We start from the raw sequence: 20,991 nt of genomic DNA, 5'->3' as shown, positions 1-20,991 counted from the left end.
GGAGAGGTCTTAGTCCCTGAAAAGAAGATGACAAAAATTACATGGATTGAGCACCTATTCCAGGCCAGGCATGGTGCTGGGGCCCGATGTGAACTGTCATTTACTCACTGCTGGGTGCTCTTCTAATGTGAGGCCACAGCCAGGAATGAATGCAATAGATACTGCCAGCCCTGACATGCAGCCAGGATGTCCCTATGTAACTGTCCCACTTATTAAAGTATTTACGTGTTCTGTGCTAGCCGGTACAGAGCAGCTGCCCCGAGCCCCGGGGTGTCCCACTCCCTGCCCCAGCTGCCCCAGGCCCTCTTCCCATCCTGCCCCCCCACCTTTCCTATGATCCAACTACTCAGGAGTTGACTCTAGCCCAACTGGGAGCCTAGAAGACCTGGCTTCCATCAGTGGCCCAGTCTGATCTGATTGTCCAGTGCCTGTTAAATGTTCTGCTTATCACACCCTGCCTGGCTCTCATGGATCTTCCAAGCCAATGGGTATCTCACTTAACCCCTAGCAGCCTTGTGAGGGGGAACCGTTGGCCCTCTCAGACTCCTTCCAGCTACTCAAATGCCATTGGCCCCACGCTTCCTTCCACATCCACTGCCTTCTTATTCCTCACCATGTCCTCCAGTGATTTGGCTCCAGTGATCTGGTTTCCTACCTACTCACACCCCCTGAATTTGTTTCTCCGGCCTGGACCTCTCTCCTGAGCTGGCCCTATGGCCAACTGCCTCCTGGCTATCTCCCTGGGAAGTCCTGCTGCCACCTCAAGCCCAAGCTCTCCCCAAATAACTGAGGTCAGCTTCTTTCCCAGACCTCTCCTCCTCCCCCCAATCCCGCAGTGTCCCCCATTTCTCTCATTCACACAGGCACGTATTAATGGCAGAAACTCCCATAGAGCATCCCTGATGTGCTAGGCATGGTGCCTGACACTGAAGATGAGGAAGGAACCAAGATAAACCTTCAAGGAGCCTGCAGTCCCTCGGCGCCCTAGCTAGAAACCTGAGCATCACCTCCGACTCCCCGTTCCCTCACCCCTGCAGGAATGTGAAACAAGTCCCACAGTTTGCGTCTTTCCCTCCATCTCCACTGCTAAAGCCCAAGCCTGGACCCTTATCTCTCTCACTGAGGTGACCACCAGCCCCCTCATCCTCCCTCCTGCGGGTCACTCTCCAGTTCTCTGCAAATAGCCAGAGGGGCATCTCTAGCACACATCAAAATCTGCCCTCTCCTTAGTTTAGAGCCTTCCATGGCTCCTCATTGCCCTCAGGAGAAAGTCCATGCTCCCTGGCCTGGCATTCAAGGCCCATCCTGACCTCTCTTGCTCCAGCAGGGTTGGCCTAGAAGGAAATGAGCTGTGGGTGGTGAGGCCATTTAGTCCCAATGACTTGCTGACTCCTTATCAGCCAGGATACACATGCACACAGACCCCCCCCCCCACACACAGAGACACACAGATACAGACACGCACACACACTCATGTGCGCCCTGGGACGTGAACAAGCAAATCTATTTATCCTGACGTACAGGCATATCGATGTACTTGTCACTTAGCCAATAAAAATGCAAGGTGCCCAATTGAACAACAAATTTTTTTTTAAGATTTTATTTATTTATTTGAGAGAGAGAGACACAGTGAGAGAGGAAACACAAGCAGGGGGAGTGGGAGAGGGAGAAGCAGGCTTCCCACCAAGCAGGGAGCCTGACGTGGGACTCGATCCCAGGAACCTGGGATCATGACCTGAGCTGAAGGCAGATGCTTAACGACTGAGCCACCCAGGCGCCCCTGAACAACAAATTATTTTTTAGTGTATTTGGGACATACTTAGGCTAAGAAATAATTTGTCTTTTATCAAATTCAAATTTAACTGGGTATGCTGTATTGTACTAGGTGACCCTATAAATCGAAAAAGACTTACAGGAACATCGACCCCACAGAGAACATAGCTTACACACTGGATACATATTACACACTTAGAGTTCGGTTCATGTGTGAATCTATACCTCACGCTGTCACGCCTCCACGACTAATGGGCCTTTCACCACCTGAGACTGAACCATGGCAGGGCCACGACATTGGCCGGCTGTGGAGAGCTCTTCAGGGAAGTGCTTATTCTGTGAATCAATGCCTAACTGACAGGAATTCCTGGACGTCCAGTTCCAGGAATGTGTGTGCCCAGAGTAATCCCTGTGGCTTCCGTTGAGCACAATGCCCTGTAGGGATAACAGTGGAAAGGGATCTGTGGGACCTGAGCCTCTAAACCTGACTTCAACACATTTGTACTGTGTGTCTTTGGGCAAATCACTTAACCTCCCTTAACCTCTATTAGCTCATCAGTATAATGGAAATGTTCCCCTAATAAACCAACTCCTTAGGGTTAGGGTGAGAATCACTAAATGATATAATGTGTATGAAAGACTTATTAATTTTTTTTAAAAATTTTATTTATTTATTTTGACAGAGACAGAGAGAGAGGGAACACAAGCAGGGGGTGTGGGAGAGGGAGAAGCAGGCTTCCTGTTGAGCAGGGAGCCCGATGCGGGGCTTGATCCCAGGACACTGGGATCATGACCTGAGCCGAAGGCAGATGCTTAAGGACTGAGCCACGCAGGCACCCCTGAAAGACTTTTTTAGAGTTTGGATAAAAATTAGTATTTGTACACTCTTATGGTCAAGGCACAAAATCAAACAAATGCTAAGTGCAATTGGATTCAGGAACAGAGTGGCCCCTTGGGTTGTAAGTGAAACACAGAAGAGGAAAGGGAATAAAACATTGAAATAATTAAATTCAGGCAATCAAAGAGGGTGGGAGGAAACTTTTGGGGGTAAAGGATATGTTTATGGCATAGATGGCCGTGATAGTTTCATGGATGTATACTTCTCTCTAAACTCATCAGACTGTATACATTAAACATGGACAGTTTTTTGTATGTCAGTCACACCTCAATAAAGTGGTTGTTTTTTTTTAAAGACTTTATTTCCTTATTTGACAAAGAGAGACAGCAAGAGAGGGAACACAAGCAGGGGGAGTAGGAGAGGGAGAAGCAGGCCTCCCACTGAGCAGGGAGCCCCATGTGGGGCTCGATCCCAGCACCCTGGGATCATGACCCCAGCCGGAGGCAGATGCTTAACAACTGAGCCACCCAGGCGCCCCAATAAAGTGGTTTTACAAAATAATAAAGTCAGGCATTAGCATGAATTAATCACTGTAGAGTCACATCCTAAATAGGTTAGGTTCTAAATTTAGCACATATGGGAAAAAAACTGTGTATGTTCAAAACACTTTGAAACCATCTAGGATTGCATATACGATGTTGTCCAATGTCAAAAATAATTCTTATGCACACTGGAAATTGAGGACCCCTGAAATAGAATGAAGGCAGGAATGAAAGGAACTTCTATATGCAAATGTCTGGGCATTTTCTGCTTTTACAATGACTCTCAAGTCTCTAGTGAATCGGAGTGGGGGGTGGAGAATTTCAGAATTTCTGCTTATCTACTCTCTGTTCTTTTGAAAACATTGAGTTTCTATATGGTCGACATTAGCATTGTCCAGCAATATTTCAGTTTTTTTCCACCTGCAAGCACAATGGAGTTGGACATGCCTGCTTCCTTGAGCATAGGGGAGACCACGTGACCTGCTTGGGACAGTGAAATGTGAACTGACATGCGTTGCAAGGGGGCAGGTTCATTAAAGTGCTGGTAGGCAATTCTTCATCTTCTCCTCCCCCTGCTGCAGTGACCAACAACATTCCAGATGGTGAATTCTGAGTATCCAAGAGAGGCCAGTGTGGGGCAGAGACCCCACCAACCCACAATGGATGTGTGGCATGAGTGAGAAATGACCGTCGGCTGTTTTAAGCCATTCGTATTTGGGAGCTTGGTGTTCCTGCAGCAAACCCCAGCTCAACCTGACTAATGTGCTTCAGAATCCTAGTACACATAAATAGATTTGTTTGTTGTTGTGAAGATTTTTTTTTTTTTTTAAGTGGCTTTACATCTTATAGAGGGAGGAAAGTTCTAAGTCAGTTGGTAAGTTCAGTGAGCCTGGTGCAATCTCACTGCACTTATGCACTGCCCATGTTCCTTCCAGACAGAATCTGTAGCAGCTCATCAAGTCAAAATACATATTGGCAGCTCACAGAGTCAAAATACATACTGGCAAACAGAGTAGCTAATACAACGATGGAGGAGAGATGGGGATGCATTCAGAGAAAACGGGAGAGGACTGCACCTGGAAGCTTTGCCAAATGGCAGGAATGAAATATTGTATCATGGGTCAGTGAAAGCATTTAGGAGTGGGTAATAGAAGAAATCAGTACCAAGAGGCTCTGGACCAGAGGGCTGGAAGGGAACCGTGTTTCCTGAATGCCTGCTGTGTGCCAGATAGTGTGTTACATGCATCGAAAATACAGTTTCTTTACCTATTAGTCTCACTAAAGCTCAATGAAGCAGAAACTGAGGCTCAGAGAGGTCAAATAAGTTGCTAGAGGTCACACAGTGGCAGAGTAAGCTTCAGAGCCATGACGGCCTTGCTCTTACACAGATGCTCTTATTGGAGTCATAGGGAGGCTGAGTTTGGTGGGACACACCGGCCATGGCAACAGGCTAGCATTCAGCTCCCAATAGCTCAGCTGTGAAGGTCTATCAGAGGGGACCAAGGTGTCCAGAGGGCCAGCCCCACACAGGGCAGCCTTGCTTATGGCCTCCTGCTCAGCACCCCCAAGGGTCCCAGGCTTCTTGGGAGTGTCCTCTGAGGAAGCAGCAGCATTCCAGGCCCAGATGCAGACAGCTGTGTGCTTCTTGCAGCCTTGGGTGACTCATGCTGGGACAAGAAAGCCGCTTCTTTCCTGGATTCCCTGTCCCCAAATCCTAATCTGGGGAAAGCTGCCTTAAGCTCCCTGCACACGAGACTCGGTCTGGGTGGCTGGCACACGAGAGAGGTGGAGGCCAGTGACATCCAGAACAAAGAGGAAATTCAGGGCGGGAGATCATTTTCTCTCCCTGGCACGCCTCCTGCAGCCATCTGGCTGAGGGGGCTGTTGTTCAAACCTCTGGATCACGGACTGTTTGTTTTTCAGGAGTTTGCAGCTGATTATTTTCATCAGATTCCCTACAACCCACTGCGCTGGCTCCCTTTGCAGGCAAACCTGCGTAGCCAGCTCATCCTCCCGGCCGGGTTCACAGTCCCCTCACAGAGAAGCAGTCATCGCGCTCTTCCCTAACCGATGAAGGGGCCCTGGGCCAGGATGGGGCCTTCGCCTCTGGATGCCTGGGCCAGCCCACCAGATGTTCCGGCTGATGTCAACTGGAGAGACTGCAGTGAGAGGGGCATTTGAGAGATCGGAAAGCCCCTGGTGGCCTGACCAGCTCCAGTGGCCATCCCAGCTCTGAAAAGGCAGCGTCAACCTTTTCTGAGCATCTCCAGAGAGGGGGAATGTGAAGATCTCAGAGAGGCCTGTTACTCTCGCTATATGGCAGCTGGGCCTCCGTTTCCTCCTCTGGGGGTGGGGGACAGTCAAGTTTTAGGTCCCTGGGCGAATGCATATGCATACATATGCATACACACGTAATGATACAGGTAAAAGGCCCAAGGCCATGTCTGGACATAGCAGGTTCGCAGTAAATACCATGAGTTCTCTTCTTTCACCTCTTCAAAGATACGAGGCCCTGGCCGTTCTGCTCCACGGCTTCAAGCACAAGCAAGAGGGCTGGTGGTCCTCACCGTGGGAGACAGGGTGCACAGACTGAGGACTTCCCTTCCAGATGGGATAAGAACGCGATAAGTCCGTGTCTCCATAGTAACTGGGTGATAACTCTTCACCCAGAAAATCGAATTCAAATGGTTTGGTAATTTGTGAGCTCAGTTACTCAATATGCCTTCTGGATGTCGGCCTGTCCGTGGGGATTGGAGAGATGGACCCAGGCAGCGGGGCGGGGGCAGAAACCGGTTGTTTGGCATGAGGGAAGACGCATCTCCTCTACTGCAGGAATCACAAAAACTCTGTGTGAAAGTCGGGCAGCCCCTAACCTAAGAATCCGGGTTATGGCAATTTCTAAACCAAACAGTGTTTTTCATTCTTTGTATCTTAACTTCTCAGAACTCCTCACTTTTGGTAGTAAGAGAAATGGCTCCCCACTCCCAGCCCTCTCTTCTCCCCGCAGCTGAGGCGGCCCCAGATCCGTGGCGCTGCCTTCCTTCGGGGTGCTCAGAGGGCTCAGCTCCAGTGGGCCTGGCAGCTGGGCCAGGAGGGAAGGGCTTGATACCAGTCCTGGCCTTGCAGCCCATTTCCTCAGGATCACTGGAGTCCCTAACCCAAAGACTTGAATCCTGACCCCAAGCCTCAGGCCTATGGCTCCCGGACTTCCTCAGAAGCCACCCACTTCCTTAGAACCTCCATACTGCCCACTCCTCAGCCATTGGTCACTGCTCTGGCCGCTGCAGGCCTCTCTGTGGACCTCCAGACACCACTGCTTCCAGGCCAGCCCCACACGGAGCCCCATGCCGTGCAGCTGAGCTGACCCACACTGCTTGCCACACCTCTGCTGGCATGGCTATGGTGCCCCTGGAGTCCTTCCTTACCTGAGCAGCCCACTGTTCACAGGACAAGAGAGCTTTAGGAACGAGCAAATGACAGTGTAGAGCGAGAATTGCAGTGGATATGCACAGAGCACGGAAAGGTCGTCTTAGACGAGGAGAACACACTCTACCCCAAGGTGTGGGAAGGGAGCTCTGGGGAGGAAACGTGGTCCAACTAGGAGTTTAAAAGCAGAATAGGAGACCAGACTGGGACAGCCAGCTTCTCATTAATTCAATGGTCACTTCTATCTTCACCATAATTTGTCCCTTTTGTGGCTGTCTTCTTCTAATTCACTTAGTTTTGCCTCCGAACTACAAAGTCAAGGCAGAATCCTGTCCTAAGTTAAAAACTCTGGATTTTCTTTAGTAGAATAGCTAGTAAGGGAGCCCTGGGTGTGGAATCAGAAGCCGCTGGGGGAAGCCTTGCATCTCTTGATCTTTAGAAGTGACTCTCACCACTCTAAACCTCAGTTTACTCATCAGAAAAGCAGAGAAAATAATTCCATCCAGGCCAGTTGCGCAGTTCAGATGAAGTAATGTGTGTGAGGCCACTTCGTGAATGGGCAGCCCCTCTGCCCATTGGAGAATTTGTCATGGCAGCAAGACCTTCCCATGGGCTAATCCAACTGCTTCCCAAGACATGGAGGTAGCTACGAGAAAAATCCTAAATCTTTATTTCCCCCTGTTTGCGTGCCTATGATTGCTGGGTTTGCTGGGCAACATGTACCTTACAAATGAGCTTCTAGCAGGCCTGGCATCTTGTACCTATGTGCTCCTGCAACTGTTTTTCAGCAGAGAAATCCCACCTGAGCAACAAGAATACACACCCAAGGTCCCTCAGAATAAGCTTCTGTGTGTGCCAGATCGGTGAGTCCAATGGCAAGGTGTGGGTGGTTGGGGTGTCACTTTAAAAAAAGGCAGGAGGGAGGAAGGAGGGAGCTCTGTTTGAGGGGAAGGGAAATGCTCACACTTGCCCAAAGCTAAAGAAATCTTGGCGAAGGTAGCAGGTATATACACGCTGCTGACCTGCTCCCGACCTCTCCACGGGAGGCCCAGGGAAGGAAAGCTCTGGAGGGGAAACCAGAGCTGGAAGTGGCTTTCAATTACTTTTCAACTGCTGGCCATGGAAAAACAGGAAGACAGCATTCAAAGCAGGGAGCTCTCGTAGGTTGAGGTTCTCAGAGCTGGTGGGAGCCCCACTGACGTTGGTGGGGGAGGGGACACCAGCAGGGAGACACTCCAACCCTGAACCTGCTGACAGAGCCCCATCCTGAGCTTGGCCTGAACTGAGGGGACAGAAGGAGAAATGTTGGATTTGAGCCCCGGATGAGTCCCTTCTACCCTGCGAGCCTCAGTTTCCCCTTGTGTGCAGCTGGAGGGTGGGACTGTCCCATCTCTAGGCATCCTTCCCAAACTGACTTGTGTGGTCTCTGATGCAAATGTCCCGTGAAGAAACTCAGGGACCGGAGGAGGGTGCCTGGTCACTGAATTCCACACCCCTCCTCTCTGTCCGCTGGATTTCCCGATCAGCATCCATGCTTGTTTACTGAGTTCCTAACAAAAGCAGGCTGCTCCCCAACACTGACACAGTTCTGCAGAGTCTGTCCACCACGTCATCCTGTTCACTCCTCCCAACGGTCCCATGAAAAAATAATCATAGCCACGGCTGATTGATATTCCGTGCCAAGCAGTATTCTCAGCCATTTACATATTTCATTTTACTTAATCCTCACCATCCTAGGAGGCATAGGTACTACTGTCCCCAGTTTACTGATGTCCCCTTGCCCTGCCACACATGAGCCGGTCCACAGAGCTCCTCTAGATGCCCATGGACCCGGAGCCTCTGAGCCTGACCTGCATGCTCTCCACTGGAGCTCTAGCCCCTCTGGGCCGGCTCCCGCCTGTTTGCCTTGGGCCTATATGTCCTCCCAGCTGTCCTTGGCTCTGGTCTCCCTCCTACAGGAGGACAGTCTTGAGAAATCATTTTCCTGCTGCAGCAGGTAGAGGCCACTTGGGTGGGCTGGGTGCTGAGGAAGATGCTGAACTACTTTCCACAGGTCTGCTCCTCCCCAGAGGAGGGCTGGCTCCCAGGGCAGCCTGACAAGTGTCTGTTCTAGAAACTTGGCCAAATGTTCTTCCTTCCTCGCTGGCTCAGAGGATCTGGGGTCATGTCTGCTGGGCTCAGCCCTCCACCTGTGTCCTAGATCCGAGGACCGCCCTCTCCTGCACAGCCTCTCCTCCCTGGCAGCCCCCCCACCCCACTCCCCCTCTGCTGGCTCCTTCCCATCCACTGCAGCTGAAGTGCAGCAGAGAAAGCCCAGACAAGGAGTCTGAAGACAGAATCAAATCCAGCCCTGCCATTTATCAACCGCATGACTCTAGACAAGCCACCCAGCTACGCCTCGGTTTCCCTAATGGAAGTTGAGGCTATAAAGGCGATGGATGGGGTATTACATTCTCTCTAGTCTGATTTCAGCTACTCCCATCTTGCTGCCTCTGCTCCATCCCGATCTGTTTCCTGCCCATGGATTATCTAACAAATTCACTCACTAGACAGCCCGGGCACAGAGGACATAGGCCCTGCTATCAAGGTGTCCACCATCTAGTGCGTCAGGGAGACAACAAACAGGGGATTACAAGACAACGTCCTGAGAACTGTGATGTCAGAGGCAAGAGTGCTGAGGCAATGGGATGAAAAGTGTCTAACTCAGGCCTTGGGTTCCTGCAGAGGCTTCCCAGAGGAGAAGACATCAAGCTGGGAACCGAGGGCTGGTAGCAATCAGGTCTCTGAAAGAGGGTAAGAGTATTCCAGGCAGAGGCAACAGCTTTACCACGGCCCGAAGACAACAGAGGGTGAGCAGGTTAGGGGACATGAATGTGATTTGATTTGGTCAGACCACAGAATATATGCATGCATGTGGGCGTGTGTGTGTGTGAGGGGGGCACGCCTGCGTGTGCCTGCGTGTGCCTGTGCATGCACGCTGGAGTACAAGAGGACAGAGAGGCGAGCCTGGAGAGGTGGGCACGCACTGGCTCATGCAGAATAAGACTCTAGGTATTATATGGAGAGCAATGGGGCCTAATGGGGGAATTTTAAATAGGGAAGGGACATGGTCAGGAGCGTATTCTAAAAAGATCCACCTGTCTGCCACGGGCAAAGGGGGACCTGACTGAAAAAAGAAAAGATTAATAATAGTAAGCGTCTTTGAGGATGTGGAGCCACTGGAACGCCCATACTCAGATACACTGAGAAACGCACGTGTAACCTGCCCTACCCTGTAAAGAACCATTTGCAATACCTAGTAAAGTAGCAGATCTGTTTACTCTTGACTGAGCAACTCTGTTTCTTGGGGGACATGTGTGAGGATATTCACCACAATGCCATTTGTAATAGTGAAAATAGAAATGACCTAACCAGGCATCTGGTAGGGGAGCAACTCTATAAACAATGATTAATTCTTATAACAGAATCTACATGATGGTTAAGTGAATGAACTAGATCTTCATGTAGCAAGGACAAATCTGAAAATACAATGAGCAGTGGAGCGAAAAAAGGCAACTTGCAAAAGAACATGAACCTAATACCATATGGTTTGTGGGTCATCAGTAGAAAAGGTAGAAAAACACATGTGGGAATAAATCACATCCACTTTAGGATAATGTTTACTCTGTGACGGAGTGTTAAGGGATAGGGTGGGAATGTAGCTGAGATGATAATGTTCTGTTTCTGTAAAAGACAGGGCTAAAGTGAATATGGTGAAATGTTATCTATTGAATCAAAATTTATTATTTGCTGTACTTTTTTTTATGTGTTTGAAGTGTTTTTTCAATTAAATTGACAACAGATTGGTGGAAAACAAGACAAGGAGAGGATATCTGCTGGAGAGGCTTAGGCTGTGTCCAGGGGAGGGGTGCCACTGAGTCAGACCAGAGGAGGGCCCGGAGGGGATGGAGAGAAGTGGATGTCAGTGAACAATACTCAGGAAGTAAAATCGGCACAACTCCCTGCCCACTGCAGTGTCTTCCTTCCTTCTCCTCACTCTATCCTTGGGTACTAATCAGAGTTCTGCCTCCAGGAAGTTTCCTCAACTACTCTACTTCTCAGAGATCTCTCTACTCTGACATTCTTTCCCTACTCTGAAGCCCTCACCATCTTGGTTCACTCCAGGCATCATTTCATGCAACAATGCCTGACCTTGTGGTGTCTATATGTCTCATCTCTCCAGTAAAACCCAAAGAGCCAGAACCGTCTCTCATGTTCTTGATGGCTGTCCCTCCAGGCCTATGTGGCTAATCGCTGAATCATGGGGCCTCACACAATGCCAGACCCATGGTCAGTGCATGAAAAATTCTAGTTGAATGAATAAATGAACAGATAAGTGAGTGACTAAATGAGTTCCAGAAAGAACTGTTGAAGAAATACCAAGAGGCAATGTGGCAGCCCTGAATTCAAACCATGACTTTGCCATTAATAAGCAGTAACTTTGGTAAGTCACTTAATCTCTCTGAATCCATTTCCCCACCTATGAAATGGAGAAAACACCCATCTTTCAGGATTAATGCTTATGGATATTATATACTGCTTATATATACCTATGGACATTATATGTTATGGAGATTATATCCATAATATATCTCTAAGAATGCCTATCATTTCCTCCCCAACCACACTCATGTTTCATAGAATTTTCCTTGTCCCTAGCCCAGAAAATGTAGCCTTTTATACCAGGTGACCGACCCAGTCCCTTCTGCAGACAGCTGATGGAGTTCCAATCCAAGCTGGGCCAATGAGACTGTCCCTCCCAAGAATTTGAACTACAGAGACCTAGTCAATTGGCATGCCTTCATCAAACATTTGATGAGCAGCCTCCTCGAACCATGCCCTGAGCTTGCATAGCTGTATATTTTAGCCAATGTGCTACAATGCAAGGTGAGAGCCTGGGAACTGGGGGCAGGGATGGGGTGGGGTGGGGAATAGGATGCCATCTCTCTCTCCTGCCCCATACCACAAGCCACTTTGGAGGCCTTTTTGGGACAAGGCTTCTCTCTTTCACAAAGCGAGTCCTGACTTGCTCTTCCCCATAGCACTTGGTCTAGTGCCTGACACTGAGAAGGTGTTCCAGTAACATGGATGCAAATGAATTGTGTTGGATTTGAATGGAACTAGACCAAGACTCATGAGGGAGAGAAAGCAGGCTGGTTGAGTGCAGACAAATCCAAATCCTAGGAGGCATGTTTTGAGCAATTAGGGACATTTAACTTGTGGCAGAAAAAGCTTGTGGACAGCAAACGGGAAAAGGGATCTGATGTTCTTTGTGACAAAGAGAATCAAATGTGGCATCATACTGGGAAAAATTGTGTCAGACCAGCTCATAGACATAATGGGTTGTCTTGTAAGGCCCCCTGTTTGGGAGGTGTGCAAGCAGAATCCAGGGGCCATGCAGCCGCTACTCGGGCACTGTATGAGGGGGTTGGGCTAGATGCTCTGCAAAGCTCCTTGCAGATGGAAGTGTCTGAGTTTATGCTGTTATTTATTGGTGTACCCTAGATGAAACTGTTAGTCAAAGTTCTAGTTATTAATGAGACCTCTCAGAAATCTTGGCCATGTGTTCTGAAATAAATATCAGATAAAGAGCATCCATGGAATAACTGTTACGAATTATCATTTCAGTTTTTATTACACAGTTTTATTAATGTTGGATAGAGTTTTAAGCTTTTTTTTTTTTTTGTCCTAAAAATGTTAATGCGTTGCCTGTCAGCTTCAAAAGAAGGAAAATTGCTAACAAGAAAAGTATGTAGTTAGAGTGTTAACCTGGAAGTGGAAAGCAGCAGCAAAGTTCCAGCAGAGGGTCTGGCATGTGCTCAACACATGGACATGTCCTGTTCTTTCCCTTTTTACAGCCTGTCTGAAGTCACCAAGAGGACAAAATCAAGATGAGACCAGGCCAGCTTTGCAGAATCCAGTGGGAGTTTGTTGTCTATGTGACAGCAGCTGACTGAAGAGACAGAGGCAATTTTCCAAAGTTGTATGTGGAATAAGAAGTCCCCCCGCCTCATAATGATGCCTCCACTGGTCCCCTTCCAATGCTCCTGCCACCATAACAATCCACTCCCGAATAAGCAGCCCACTCTCAGAAGAGGCAGAAAAGTGGAAAGCTTGAGGGGCTCTTTGGGGGCTCCATCCTGCTCCTATCTTCTTCTTGGGCCTTTTGGCATCTTGGTGTTTGCCAATAAGCCAACCCCAGGTAGACCCAGCCATCAATAGCAGGCATGTAATCCCATGCACCCAGCTTCCAGGGTCCATACATCAAAGCTAGAGAAGCATCTACATGGCAAACAGCAATGACGAAGGATCTTATCACCAGACAAATACCTACAACTGTAGTTTTTTTAACCTTGGCTGTGGGAGCTTTTAAAAACCCAATACCCTACATCTAAAACCATAAAAATCAGAATCTCTAGGGGTCGGACACAGATATCAGCATTTTTACCTTTAAAAAAATGAGATATACTTGACATACCTCGGAAATTTATAGAACCTAATTATACATCTTAATGTATTTTTTTATTAACACATAATGTATTGTTTCAGGGGTACAGGTCTGTGATTCATCAGTCTTACACAATTCACAGCGCTCACCATAGCACATACCCTCCCCAATGTCCATCACCCAGCCACCCCATCCCTCTCACACCCCATCCACTCCAGCAACCCTGTTTGTTTCCCGAGATTAAGAGTTTCTTATGGTTTGTCTCCTCTGGTTTTGTCTTGTTTCATTTTTCCCTCCCTTCCCCTATGATCCTCTGTCTTGTTTCTCAAATTCCTCATATCGGTGAGATCATATGATAATTATCTTTCTCTGATTGACTTATTTTGCTACATCTTAATGTATTTTAACAAATGCATAGGGGCGCCTGGGTGGCTCAGTCAGTTAAGCACCTGCCTTCGGCTCAGGTCATGATCTTCAGGTCCTGGGATCGAGCCCCGCATTGGGCTCCCTGCTCAGCAGGGAGTCTGCTTCTCTCTCTCTCTCTCTTTCTCTCCCTCCCTCCCCGTCTGCCCCTCCCCACTGCTTGTTCTCTCTCTCAAATAAATAAAATCTTTAAAAAAAAAATGCATAGACCTGTGTAGCTTATACCCCTATCAAGACATGAAACACTTCTATCACCTCAGAAAACTCCCTCCTGTCCCTTCCCAATCAATCCCCATCCTCAGACCTCAAGATGCAACCATTGTTCTGATTTTCCTACCTTGGATTATTTTTGCTTGTTCCAGGATTGGAATTCTATATTAAATATATAGAATATGTTCTATATATATGTAGATATAATGTTCTATATATTACATATATATGTTGGAATTCTAGAATTGGAATCATTCTATAAACAGAATGATACAGTATGAACTCCTTTCCATCTGGCTTCTTTTACTTAGCGTATGCTTTTTAGATTCATCCATATTTTGTATATATCAGTACTGCATTCCTTTGTCATTGCTTACTTATATTCCATTGTATAGATTAATACAATTCATTGCTCCATTCAGCAGTTGATTTTGGTTGTTGCCAGTTTGTGATGATTCTGAGTAAAGCCTCCATAAACATTCACATACAAGTCTTTGTGACAATATATGTTTTTCTTTCTCTTGGGTAAGTACTTAGGAGTGAAATTGCTGGGTTATATCACAAGTATTTGTTTAACTTTATAAGAAACTCGCAAACTGTTTTCCAAGGTATTCCATTTTACACTCCCACCAGCAATGGAAGAGAGTTCCAGTTGCTCCACATCCATGCCAGCACTTGTTATGTCAGGTTTTTTAGTAACCTTTTTATTTTAGAAACAGTTTTAGATTTACAGAAAATTTACAAAGGTAGCAAAAGACAGGTCTCATGTACCCTGCACCCAGCTTCCCTTATTATTAACATCTTACACTGGTATGGTATATTTATTACAGTAAGTAAACCATTATTGGTACATTTTTTATTAACTCAAGTCCATTCTTTACTGAGATTTCTTTAGTTTTTTGCTAACGCCTTTCTTCTGTTCCAGGATTCCACCCATGCTACCACATCACATCTAGTTATGTCTTCTTAGGCTCCCCTTGCCTGTGATGAGCTGGACAGTTTTGAGAAGTTCTGAGAAGTATGAGTATGTGAAATTTTCCTCAATATTAGACTGGAGTTAAGGATTTTGGAAAGGAAGACCACAGAGGTAATTCTCATGTGTGTCATTCTCATCACATCATCACATCATACCAAGGGTACATACTGTCACCATGACTTATGACTGTTGATGACCTCAATCATGTGGCTGAAGTACAGAGAAAAAAGTCTTCAACATGCCCACATATTTATTTACCTTTTCCAATTCCTTCTGCAGTGTCCAATCTGCTTTATCCACTCCAGTGAATTTTTAACATTTCAGATATTAGGTTTTTGTTTTGTTTTGTTTTTTGTGTTTTTTTTTCCTGCCCCACCCGCTCCCCCAGATATTAGGTTTTTTAGTTCTAGAATTTCTGTTTGGTTCTCTTTTGTCATTTCTATTTCTCTGTTGAGATTCTCCTATCTGTTCACTTATTATGTCCATCTCTTCCTCTTTTTTTAAATCTATGAACATATTGATAATAGCTGTGTAAAGCTTTTAGCTACTAATTCCATCATTTTATCATCTCTGGACCGTTTTATCTAACTGTTCTTTCTCCTAGTTTGGTGCGCATTTCCCTGCTTTTTTGTGTTTCCGGTAATTTTTGTGTATTTGCTGGACACTGTTGATACTATATTGACAGTATGGATTGTTACCTTCCTTTAAAGAGTGTCATGTCTTTTGTTTTGTTTGTTTTGTTTTGTCTGGCAGGCAGTTAACTTTATTCTAAAGAGATAAAGGCACAGACTTCCTGGGGTCTCAACTGACAGTCTAGGCTACTGAGTGAGGGCTCTCTAATATAGCTAGTCAGAAATCCAGTATCCATCAGCACTGTGAGTCTACCAAAATCTCTGTTGAGCTCGTGCCCTCCAGGAGCTGTTTCCTGATAGGTTTCTCAGAGTCTCACTCTGTGCATGTACAGCTTACTACTCAGCAAAAAACATAAGAGGACTCCATGAAAATTTCACATCAGTATATTTAAACCTCCTTTAGTGATTCCAACGCACAGCGAAGGTTGAGAACATTGACCATAATTCCCTAATTGTGAAGGACCCGGAAAAAAATGCTCTGGTACCAAAGAAAATGCAGATGTCGATAAAGGAGCTCTATCTACTCTAAAATGACTCTAATCTGGGAAACATAAAGGAACAGAATCTAAGATAAATCAATGAGTGAAGTTTGATGTACTTCCTGTTTTAATTTGAGGAGCTACAATACTCTTACTTTGCTTGAGTAGTCCCCTTTAAGACTTTCCTATCACCTAAAATGCAGACACTAAAGTGGTATCTGGTTAAAAAGAATTCCTGATGCACTAAAGCCATCAGGCAGAGGAATTTAGATCGACCCTTAGTGAATTCCTATCAGTTGTCAGGTTCCAAGCTCAGAGGACACAGAGAAGTTTAAGAGGTCAGTCCTGCCCCCCAAGTAGCTCCCAATCTAGTTGAAATCCCAGTAGATGGAGAGCTAAGTGAAATACATTTCAGACTGTGATACGTCCGTAGCATGGCAGGGATACATTCAAAGTGCTTTTAGGAGTGCAAGTTTCTAGCTTTGGGTCTGAAAGTCTTCACAATGGAAAAGCTTTTAATCTGAGTTCCATTAAGGACAAGAAGGGTGAAGAAGGTGGGGAAGTGAGGAAGGGAAGGATATTCTAGGTAAAGAGAACATATTCAAGGAGAATAAATAGAACATTAAGGGAAATTTGGGAAGTTAAGGGTAGAAGCATAGTATATAGAAAGGCAGAAAGAAGATGACATCACCCTCCCCATTGAGTGAAACGAATCAAATTTAGGAAGTCAAAAATAACTTAAAACCAGTTCCTGCTGATTTATAATGAATCACACCTCACTTAGTAGATCCTTAGCAGAAGTTTAACAAAGGTCTGTTGTAGTGGGGGACATCTAAACAGACAGTGTACATAGAACCAGAGATGTCTGACCATGTGAATCTAATCTGAAGAATGTAACCTCACTGAAGTCCCACATTGCGTTTTAGTGTGAAACTGTGGAGAGTGATCTTTACACACAGGTGGTGATCCTTCACTTGTTATGTATTGGCCCAGGCAAAATCTCTGGGTGGACTAGGAGGCTTGAGGATCAAAGACACTTAGCCAGATGTGTCTTGGAGACCTCCGTGGTCAGTGAATGTGAGTCTGAGGCCTGTGGCTCCCATTTACTACAAACTGTAAAGTCCTGTGATTCCTCCAACCCTCAGTCCCCTCCTCGGTGAAATGGGCACATTAAGGCCTGCTCGCTCTACTGTCTCACGGGATTCTCAGGAAAGACCAAATGACCTACTTTGTGTGGAAAAGCCTTGTAAGGTTTAGAGCCCAATTGTGATGCAAAGGGTTATTATTACTAATAATAAACAAGAAGAATGTGGGACAATGACCAGAACTTCCTGTTGAGACAATAACTCCATGAAACCATTAAGAGAGGTAGGATGTTTGTCAATTCCATAATGAGAGTTATGCGCGGGTATTGTTTCAACATCTCCAGGGAATAAAGGGTTTGACAGTAATAAAGAATGAGCCACTTTGTCCTAAAGATTCTAGTTCTCTTTAGAATCATTTCAATAGCTTTCTATGCCTCCCCCAGGCTTTTCCTGCCTATTCTGCCATGACTGATGAGAACTGAGCATTATTCAATTAATTTTTTCCTTAAAAGAATTTGTCTCTCCTTGTGCTAATACTCCCATAATTCAAGTCTGTGAATACGCCGCCCCACCCCCACCCCAACCAGGCAGCCCTCAGGCACAATGCTGGGGCCCTGCAGAACTTGATTTCCTCAATGACTTCAGAAGTTTCTTCTAGTTACCAAGAAGAGGAAAATGTGTGCCTGACACCAAACCAGTAGGCCAGAACCCCTTCATTCCCTTCTATCAGCTCAGGATGAGAGGTTTTCCTGTGGATGCCAGTTGGCATTTTTAATTTGTTAAAGAAAAGAGTGTGGGCAAAGCCTTCTGGGGGATACACACTGCTCTTCAGAAATGCAACAGAAGGATTCTTTCTTGTTGGTCTAATGATGCCTGGTGGTGATTTTGATGACCTTTGGGATGTCGTTTTCATGTCCTGGCTTCATACACAGCAGCCGACTGCCCCCCTCCCCCATATCATGTCACAAAGAGCCTGTGGGTCTGGTCCCACATGGTTGATGTGGGAAATAAAGGCAGAAGGAAATGTAGATAAAATTAAATGTCCTTATAACCTGCAGCCCATTGACAAATACTTGAGGCAGGCAGAATATAATGTTCCTCCAGGAAGCTCCCAACTGTCTTAATGTTAATGGCTTGCTAGAGGGAAAACAACCTTGGTTTGACAATAGCAGGGCCTCTGGCATCCTGTGAGTCTTCTTTAGCAGATGAAAATCCTTTTGAAACTTCCCATATCTTTACTTCCCCCAACCCCAAAGTATATAATCAGTTGCCCCTCACAATCCCAGGGCAGCAGCTCCTTCTGAGCATAGGTCTTGTCCCAGTGCTTTAATAAAACCACCTTTTTGCACCGAGGACATCTCAAGAATTCTTTCTTGGCCATCGGCTCCAGGCCTCACCCCACCAACACCAACACACCAACATTCAAAATCTACATCATGGTAATCCAAAGCCTTTTCTTGAACTCCTCCAAATTGACACTAAAATAATCAAACTCCTATAATAATGGGGAAAATCAGCATCGCCACCAAAACCTGGAAAGCATTCCCTCTGGCTAGAATTTTTAGCACTTCTCAAATTTTAATGGGCCGGCGAATCATCTGGGTGTCTTGTTAAAATGCAGATCCTGGGGACACCTGGGTGGCTCAGTCAGTTAAGTGTCTGCCTTCAGCTCGGTTCAAGATCTCTCAGGGTCCTGGGATCAAGTCCCACGTCGGGCTCTCTGCTCAGCAGGACTGCTTCTCCCTCTCCTTCTGTGTTCTCTCTCTCTCTCAAATTAATAAATAAAATATTTTTTTTAAATGCAGATTCTGATTCAGTAGGCCTGGGATGGGGCCCAAGAAATTGCATTTCTAACAAACTCCTGGATGGTGCTCATACTGCTGGGCCTTGGACCACACTTTGAAGAGCCAGATATCAGAAGACAAATTCTGAGCAGCTCTCTCAGAACTCAAAGGAAGTGGTTGAGGAGATACACATGGAGAAAGAAAAGTTGAAAAGGGAGCCAAGAGCTACAACAGAGCTTCTACATATAGAAAAGAAAAGAACAGGAGTTAGAGAAAAAGGATGGAAGTTGCACGTATGCGTCCACCGCAGAAAAGCTTATTTGTCAAATTCAGCATATTACTCTAGCAAAGCAGAAATGCCACACAATTATTTTGATAAATGACCAAAATCATTTGAGAATATTCAACACTCCATCCTCCTCCTCCTCCTCATTATCACCATCACTGCCATCAGGTGAGAGTAGAATGTTTTCTTAAAGTGACAAATGTACTCTAGGTAAAATCAAGTCCAGTAGGATGCTTAGTGGTGAGATCCTAGAGCCATTCCCATTCCCATCAGTAACCAAAGAGATGTCCATGCCTGTCAGTGTGATTAACCCTGTTCTGCAAATCCAGACAGCCAAATACAAAACTGAAATTAGGGGTGGTAACAGTGGGGGTGATGTTCCGTTTCATGTCATCATGGCTTGGACAAAATAGAAGTGTCTTCCACTCTTGCCTAAATTGGAGGGAGCAGAGCAGGCTGGCACAGCTGTAATCCCATGACTCAGGAGACCTAGGCCTATCTGGTTCTCTGTTCAGTCTTCACGGAAAGGGCTCTCCCGCGGCAGCTCTGCACTAGCTGGCACTCGTATCTGGTATCTCAGACCTCATGAATATTTAGTGTTTCCTTGGTCCTTCCAGCTCACAGATGCTCTGCTTACTTTATCTAGAATGTCTCACACAACTATTTGCTCCTATTGCTCTCTAAGGCAGAACACAAATTTTTAAATAACATAGCAATACGCATGACATGAAATCTATTTCCTTAACCAATAAAGCTAAACAAAAATAATGAACATATGATAATAACTAGGCATTTTTAAATGAGTGATAATATAAACTTATCCTAACAAATATGAAATTGTATCATAAAAGGGCAAGAAAGTTAACAGTATGCTAGCAGCTGAAAAGAAAAAAGACAGCTCCATGCAGAAAAGAAAGGTCAGAAATAGTCCTGACTACTTATAGAAAGTAGTAGATGCTAAGGCTATTGTTTCCAAATCAATGAGAAAAAGATGTATTGTGATACAATTTGCTAACTACATGGAAAAAAATAAAACTAGGTGCCTACCTCACACCATTTACAGATTCCAGATGAATGCAAGCTAAAAATGTAAAAATGAAACCATGAAAATATGACAGGAAAAGCTGTATGACTTTAAGTAATCTTGGGTTGGAAAATGACTTTTAAACCTGCCAGCAAGGGCGCCTGGGTGGCTCAGTCCTTAAGCATCTGCCTCGGGCTCAGGTCATGATCCCAGGGTCCTGGGATGGAGCCCCACATCGGGCTCCGTGCTCGGTAGGAGGCCTGCTTCTCCCTCTCCCACTCCCCCTGCTTGTGTTCCCTCTCTCACTGTGTCTCTCTCTGTCAAATAAATAAATAAAAATCTTTAAAATAAATAAATAAACCTGCCAGCAAAAACAGAAGAAAAAAGGAAAATGCCAATCGATTTGATTCTTAATTTTCTTTCTCTCTCTTTTTTTTTAAGATTTTATTTTTAAGTAATCTCCACACCCATTGTGGGGCTTGAACTCATGACCCTGAGATCAAGAGTCGTGTGCTCCACCAACAAAGCCAGCCAGGCGTCCCAATTCTTTTTTTTTTTTTTTAAGATTTTATTTATATATTTGAGAGAGAGAGAGCACAAGCAGGGGGTGTGGTAGAGGGAGAGAGAGAAGCAGACTCCCTGCTGAGCAGGGAGCCCTACAAGGGGCTGGATCCCAGGACCCTGAGATCATGACCTGAGCTGAATGCAGACACTTAACCGACTGAGCCACCCAGGTGCCCCTATTCTTAATTTTAAAGGTCTGTGTGATTCTTGTAAAAGGCCACAATTGAACTGGAGTAGTGAAGAAAGAAGGATCTGGAACAGGCCTAGCTAGACTAGCCTAGTTCTTCAGCAGGTCCATGAAGAAGCATTGGTAGGTCACACCAAATGGACACTACAGTTTTGTGTGTATGCTAGCTAAAAGTTGATACACATATATAATTTTTAATTGTTCAAAAAGTATGTGATCAACATGGGTGAACCTTGAAAATAGTATTCTAAATGAAAGTCAGACCTGATAGGCCA

The 20,991-nt window shown here is 45.8% G+C and overlaps 1 long non-coding RNA gene across 1 annotated transcript; it reads left to right on the top strand.

The window, feature by feature from the left end:
* Nucleotides 1-7,380: 7,380 nt before the first annotated feature.
* Nucleotides 7,381-13,845, top strand: LOC145716934 (uncharacterized). Its single transcript, XR_014139873.1, has 3 exons — nt 7,381-7,442; nt 11,278-11,505; nt 12,477-13,845. It is a non-coding gene; the product is annotated as an uncharacterized LOC145716934 (long non-coding RNA).
* Nucleotides 13,846-20,991: the final 7,146 nt, after the last annotated feature.

Source organism: Leptonychotes weddellii, chromosome 14 (assembly GCF_054177405.1).
Source record: "Leptonychotes weddellii isolate Sample4059 chromosome 14, ASM5417740v2, whole genome shotgun sequence".
In the NCBI taxonomy this organism is placed as follows: Eukaryota; Metazoa; Chordata; class Mammalia; order Carnivora; family Phocidae; genus Leptonychotes; species Leptonychotes weddellii.
The sequence above is the reverse complement of the archived record's forward strand: the minus strand, read 5'-3'. Positions and strand labels throughout refer to the sequence as shown.